The sequence below is a fragment of the Biomphalaria glabrata genome, chromosome 5 (assembly GCF_947242115.1).
Source record: "Biomphalaria glabrata chromosome 5, xgBioGlab47.1, whole genome shotgun sequence".
Lineage (NCBI taxonomy): Eukaryota > Metazoa > Mollusca > Gastropoda > Planorbidae > Biomphalaria > Biomphalaria glabrata.
Window position 1 is genome coordinate 7,953,519 of NC_074715.1, and position 7,894 is coordinate 7,961,412.

Here is a 7,894-nt window from a genome sequence, read left to right on the forward strand (position 1 = left end):
TTTTTCCTCGGGGTTGACTTAAAAGGGCTTTCCCGTCTTTGGGTATAGCCGCAATGCAGCACATGTTTGGATTTTAAAGTGTTCTTTCTATTCTGTGGGTAGCAAGCCAAATTTAACGAGCTCCTCCTGATGAAAGCGTGTTTAGACAGCCAGTTGTCTTCAGTTAGACTAATTGTAAGTCAAAGAATTAATAGGTGTTTGTTAAGTATCACCACCTCTTTCCATATAGTTGAAACCCTATTTTGACATTACGAGTGTAGCTCATAACTCATGATAAACAAATGGAACATTTTAACCTTGAGCTAGGCAGTTATTTGATAGCAGTCAGATGATAACAGCCAAGAAGAGAAGTCAGTAGAGAGCAGTCATTGCATGTAGTCACTTAAGAAATTTATTGAGCTATTATAAAATAGTTACTTGCACCAGTATTTCTATAAGTAGTCAATAATTTTTGCCAAGTATTTCTATAAAGGATTATTACTGAATATTCGCGGAATGTGTATTTCCTATGTGGTGTTGTTAGCATTATATATATATTAAACGTATTATTTGTGTCTGCCATAAAAGAAGTTACTTCCTCATTTAGAAGAGATGTATAAACGTTCCTACGTAACGTCTACAATAATTTTAATAATAATTCTAATCCGATGTCACCAAACGGCCATCGAAAATAACGTGGTTACATTTATTGGTGAAGATGATGTTAAAGTCATCTGTTTCTGTGACGACCAACCAACTTTACTTTTTCTTAACTAGTTTCACTTGCCCATTAGAGCTCAGAGACGCCCTAACGATCCCAAAATTAAAAATCCCAGTCTTCATAAGGATTCAAACTCGAAACCCCGGTTTGGAATCCAAGTGCTTTGCCACTCAGCCACCGCGCCTTCATAATAATGTTAGTATTAAGCTAAAATAACCAAGGCATAAGCGATAAACATGGAGTTTTAAAATCTTTAGAGCTAGCATGTTTTCTCTTTTTTCTAATCTTTAAAATCTACACTCAAGTTTTAATATGAGATCCTCTGATTGTCAAGTTTCGGGAAATAAAACAACTTCAAATGTCCTTAATCTTACCACAAACACATCATATGACAAATTCGGATCGCAGACACTAGTAATCTAGTTTTTAAGTATACGGATTTTTATAATCCTAAGCGTTCATATAAATAACACTACACACTAGTTAGTATTCCATCCATCTCTACAGACTAATCGTCAGATTATGTTCTGCGTAAGGTTTAAGAAGATTTGATTAATCTTCTTTGTGTCCTGTGTTCAGATGAGTAGGCGCCTGGTCCACGTAAGTGACTTGCTCTCTAAGAAATAACAAGACTAATAAGAGAAGACCGACTTGCAGTTCTTGGGACTCTTATATTTGTAACCTCGAGCTAATGTTCTGTCGTCAATATTCTACTTCCAAACAGAACCTCAAATCAAGCAAAATATAAAAAAAATACTTTTAAAAAAATGTACATGGGGCAAGAACTGAACATTTACATCCATATATTTCAATGCTGTAAGATTTATTTCCCTTTTTCATCATTAAATAAATTAATTATTACCGTTATTTAAGTAATTAAATTTTTTTTTTATTGATTCATTTTTTTATTAGGACAACAAAGAATAGTGCAAAGTTTCAACTTTATCCGAGAATAGGAAATGAGAGAAATAACGAGTACAAATTTGTACCAGACAGACAGACAGACAGACAGGGTGGATATAAGATTTGTAAACGGTTTCTTAGCACTATCTTTCTTTCTGTACTTATACTGTTGTATTCTGATTGACATTTATCCTTTCAAACAGTCAATTTCCATATATGGGAGCTAGACAAGTGATAGGAAAAGAAGAACAACATCAGTGTGTCTGTCTGTTGAGTGATTCTTTGGGTTTGATGTTTGTGTAAATGTAAGGCGCTTGTTGTGGGGACCACTAATTATCAAAAAGAGTGGAAGGATTTGGTTACGCCAACTGGAGGATTCCAGCTCCCGTCACCTCAGCGTGGCATCTCCGTGGCATCTCCGTGGAAACATCCGCCCGGGGAAGCGGAAAGGCTAAGAACGAGAGCAGACAGGGCCTCCATTATTAGGCTACCACTGTATGCTCTAGCGAGTGTACCTGCAAGTGGTAGGGATGTGAGATAGGCTTGTTAACCAGTCCGAAACCCACCGTTTCATTCCCCAACGGGGGCCATAAGGGTGCGGTAGCATATAATAGGAATATGGAGGCCCCCCCCCCGTGAGCTCGGCCTCCAGACTCGCATGGGACGGGGGAACTCATGTCGTTGGCTCAAGAGACCGTGTCCCACAACCAGACGGATGTGATTAAAGGATCATCTCATCTAGTCGCATGGGGACTCCGGACAGAGGGGTTGATGAAGAGCCAATTCCTCATCCTGGCCACGGGATAAAATCCTTTCCCGGGTCACATGGCTCATAAAAGGGATGCGGTCATCTCATACCATACGTGAACATCTATACGGTTACGCCAACCGTCACAGTATCCAAACTAGGCGGGTCAAGAGACATGGTGATAATTTGGAGAAACCAAACAAAAAAAAAGTTTATTTCTATAATTTATAAACGGGAAAAAAGAAGCGTATTTAAGTATAGGATGTAAATCTTATTATAGTACAACAGTCTTATAGTCACGTGATATTTTACAATGTAGCCACCATTACTAGCTCCACTGAGTTTAAAGGCTCACCCACTAAACCTAACACTTTTGCCCTGACAAGATTTTGTAATTCTGTTATTTAATGCGACTGAAGTCTATTGCAGTCCTTACCTCTGCTTCTAGCAGGGCGAGCTTGCACAAGGATGATCTTACAACAATCACTATCCACTAAAAACGTTAGGGTTTGGGTTTGCTAGTCCCTCACATTGCCATATTGGCCCGTGTCCCAAAGATCTTTCAGCTTCACCTTTACCAACTCTGGTTCCATTATCTTTTTATTTTAGACCTTGCAACACCGTACAGGAACAGTGGATCGTCTCTCTCTGTGATACAATAGAGACTACAATGACTAAGTTGTCCGTGTCTTTTAACATAATTTATTTTTCCGTTGCTTTATTGGTCTGCTTTATTTTCCTTTTCTCTGGTTGTGTCCCCTTCTTAAAATCAATCTTTGCTTAACAAAATGTTAACATGTGCTTCCTATCTACTTGTCATCGTGGTTGAAGTCATGTAGAGTATTTCATTACTAGCTTTTCAATGAGAAATACATTAATAATGTTTAGCGTACTATTTTTTTTAATAGAAATTATGAACTTATTTTATTAAAATTTCTGTTACTTGTTATATTTAAAGGAATACAAACATTAGGATCGGATACACATATATGTCAGACATACCCACACTACTACATACGTGAAATATCGTTTATAGAAGCGCTTACTAATGAGTACATGTAAGTAAAGGGTCTCATTTTACAGACCTTGCAATCTATGTGGCAGATGATTTTAAGCTCATCTCAAAATTTTATGGTCGACGGTTACCGAGCTCAACAAACAACCGGCTTTACTTTCCCCTAATAAAGTCAATGAAGCTATTAGAGATGAATGGACTCAGAGGCGTGCTGAAAATCCTAAAATTTAAAATCCCAGTCTTTACTGTGATTCGAACCCGCGATCTCTCGGAAATCAAGCACCTTACCACTACGCCACCATGGCTTAAATCTAAGACGTAATTTCAACTAACAATGTCTGGAAGCAATATTTAAAAACTTCGCTACTGACGTTTGACTAGAGTCTTATTTCTATATCATACAGCTAGCTTGTGGTGTTGAAGACTTTTCTATTTCTTCTTTAGCCACATGTACACGTCATTGTCCAAGAATTTTCAAAACAAAACAGAATATCTTGAAACCTATTTATTGTTATTGATACTTTTTATTTAACCTTTGAGGGCCACATTTCATAGGAGCTTATGCCACAGGAAACAGAATTTTATATAAGTTTCTGAAAAATCAATTCATTAATTGTTGAATTATTTAGATATATGTTTTTTTTATTAACCGTTAATTATCTTTGTATTTTAATTATTACTGATTATCAATAATACATATGGAAAATATAAGGCTCAAATTAACTAAATTATCTAAAGTGGGAATTAAAAACAAATTGTATTGCTTTTTTTGACACTTGGCAATTTTTTCGACTCCAGCACTGATGTCCACACTGAAACTATTGCAATTTTCTTTGGTAATTAAACAAATTAGCTGATGTTGTACAAATGTGTAAGTGTCAAAGTCGGAGTTTGCAAATTTGTGGTGGTGTCAAGAGCGGGGGTGTGTAAGATGTGAGATTGTGTGTGTGTTTATTTATTTTATTAGTTATGAGGGTGAACTGTTTTAGCATGGGGTTTTCAAGGGCGGGATAACAAGGTTTCCTGTGGTCAGTCTAGTTAGTTGGAGAACTGACCTGGTCTGAGTAGGGTGTTGGTGATTGTTGTCAGGGGTGTTGCCTAGATTAAGGAGATATTTTTTTTTATTTCTGCATTGTGTGTACTGAAATTTGGAGTAATACTATGTTGTGTCATTGATACCTTAATGTAATCTATTATTGCATCTAGTCTAGGCGCCTTGTAGTATTTAATTTGGGCACATTTAGATACTCTTACTATTGAGGATTATGTATGTCATATTATATGTGCAACACATTGTTTGCTGTAAATAAATATTGATTCTATACTCCTTTGTTGAATGTACTTTATAATACTTATACGCTTGTAAAGATAATTAAATTACGTCGCTCAAAGAATCATACTCTTAGTACATCGAGCCATTTATCTATAGTAAGAACTACCACAAAGCCCTTTACAGGTGGCTGACTTGAAAACAAAACTACGAACAGTTTTTTTTTTTTTTTGTCAAGCACACTACAGGTGATAGTAAAACGATTTTAGCTTTAAAACATAAAATATTAGTGGCTTCACGTAGAGCCGTTAATAAATGATGTGGTTTGGGGGTTATTGATTTCAAGTCCACGCTCCTACAGAGCTCTGCTTGCTAGACGCTGGCAGTAGGTAAACCGGACCATAGCGTATAGTATATAATGCAGGCTTTAGCTTGAAAGATGCGTTATTCAAATGTAATTTTTACAAAGCTTATATCGACTCACACTTTACTTGTAAAAGAAGCAAAATACCAAAAAAAAATTTTTTTAAAAAAGCTTATATTAAGTGTATCAATTACTTTGGATCAGTCATATAATTAAATTCGCAATAAGCCTCAGATGACAATCTATAAATGTGACTAGTTCAGCTTATACCAACACTTCAGTCAAGTACTATTTCTTTCCCTTGTTTTGTTACTTTATTATCCAATTGTTAATTAACTAATTGTTTTATTTTTGAAATAGATTCTTGTATGTTCAGGTAAAAGAATTAATTGTGCAAAATTTCTGCTTGATCCGAGATAGGGTGTCGGAGAAGTAACGTGTACAAACTTTTGCCCAGACAGACAAACAGACAGACAGAGTGAATTGATATAAGCTTTCTAAATATTTAATAAGTTGTCTCTCCAACAACCATTCTATGATTAAATTGATACTTTTCACACTTATATTTTGTACCTGACAAAACAACAATCAATTAATAAAAACATAATTAACCAATTAATTAATGATTGGTAATCAATTATTTTGTTTGGTATCGAACAAAGGAAAGAAATTGTGTTTGACTCATGTGGTGGTATAAGTTGAATTAGTCCCCTTTTATACTTTGTCGCTCAAACAGTTGAAACTTATAATGGTTAGTTATGAAACCTTCTATTTTCATGAACACTTCGCTGGCCCAGTGGTTAGTGTATTGACTTGAGGATGCTTGAGCCCGCGAGTTCGTTTTCAAGTCGTGTAACTTTTTTTTATATAGAAAATACATTTTAAAAAAGCTATCATGGTAACTTTTTTTTTATAAATTACTTTTATATAGCACAATTTCCATACTATAACATGCTCAGAGCGCTATGGTCTTATCTCATTTATGGACCAGTGGGGGAAGGGGGTATCTTGGAGAAGGTTTCCATGCTGCCTTTAGGAGCTCAGTAAATACAACTTTGCTCGAGCCGAATGACAAACCTCAAGCCACCTTGATCGGTAGCTAAGTCAAGTTCAAGCGTACTTAACCTCCCGGCCACATATCCCACCCAGATACCTAATTCTTTCTCCAAACTAATTGATACAATTACACTTAAGTAGGCTTTGTTTTATTTTAAATTATTTGTATAGTTCTCTTGTTAAAAAATAAGGTGACAGATATAGTTTCGTGAGGATACGCAAACCCAGAATCAGTCCTCGAAGTGGCCCACTTGTTTTGTTTTTTTTTATACTGATAATATTTAAAAATAAAAAAAAAAAAGGTATATTTGTATGAAACGAAATCCCTCCCCCCCCCCCCACCCCCCCCCACCCCCCCACCGGCATTGCTATACTTATTAAATTAAAAAAAAACAGCAAGACAGAACGTTTCAGCTCTAGAAATTTAAAAAAAAACCTGAATGTGAGGTTTAAAATCGATTGGCTATCTAAAAAGTGGGCTTGGCTACCTATAAAGCGGTTGGGCTACCCTCTGGCAATCATTCAGCCCAATGATATTAATTAAGAAAAATTTTCTAATGGATAATAAAGATTTTTATTATTATGACCAATAGATGAAGCTTGGCTACCTATATATGGTGCTTGGTTACCTATTTATGGGGCCTGGCTACCTAAACATTGGGCTTGGCTAATATCAAGCTGGCTTTTTTACAAATCTTATATAAACTCACTGTGTCTATCCGATAAAATGTTTGTACACGTTATATCTCCCACACCCAATCTCGGATTAAGCTGAAATTTTGCAGTATTATTTGTTTTATCTGACAACACAAGAATACATAAAAATATATATATATATATATTTTGTTTGGTATCTCAAACAAGTGTTCGTTTTCTCTCTACCCCTATCCAACTGGTCCAGGCATGTGATAGGATCATAGCGTGTTGAAAACGCTAAAAGCATGAAATAGCGCTAAACAAAAACAATTGCTAAAAAATATTTTTAACCGCACACACTTATCATTGTTAGTCTAGATCAGTGATGCCCAATCTACTTCGACCTGTGGTCCATTTTAATTTCCAGCACACGTGTCGCGGGCCATATGACAGAATAGGTACAAAAACGAAATGAAATGGACCTGAAAGTATTTGATTAGAAACTTACATTAATTAATGAGACCTTGGAAGCTTATCTTTTTTTTACGCTTCGGAAAGTGGTTTCATTTCTCTATTTAAAATGTGAGAAACATTGTAGCTAGTTTTACCACCAACTCATTTACTTTTTTTTTTTTTTTTTTTGGGGGGGGGGGGGGGGGTAAATATTCTCATCAATCCTCCAATCTGTAGGCATAGTTTAACAATATTTTATTCGTGGCTTTGTTTTCTAAGGCCTTTAAATATATGTTGTTGTTTTTTTAAACCACCACACTTTCTTTACAAATTAAATATGTCGGCTTATTATCATGTTCCACAAAAAAAGTAAAGATCCGTCCACTTCTCCTTGTAGATTCTACATTCAGAGTCCCATGACAGAAACACACAAGGGTTAAAGGTTAATAGTGAAGGACACAAAGTAGGAAAGGATACATTTTTAACCTTTTTTTTTAAAAAAAAAAGGGGGGGGGTTCTATATTTTGTTCTGACATTTTGGCGGGCCGAATAGAACCACGTTCCGGGCCGGATGTGGCTCGCAGGCCGTATTTTGGACATCACAGGTCTAGATATATTACAAATTAAAATACATGAGTGATCCAAACTAATTGACACATTTAAATATAAGCTCTGATTTTTTTTAAAAGTACACTTTTTTTTTTTTACTTTGCTTGTTGTACCTATAAAAGGAGCACCAGTTCTAGATA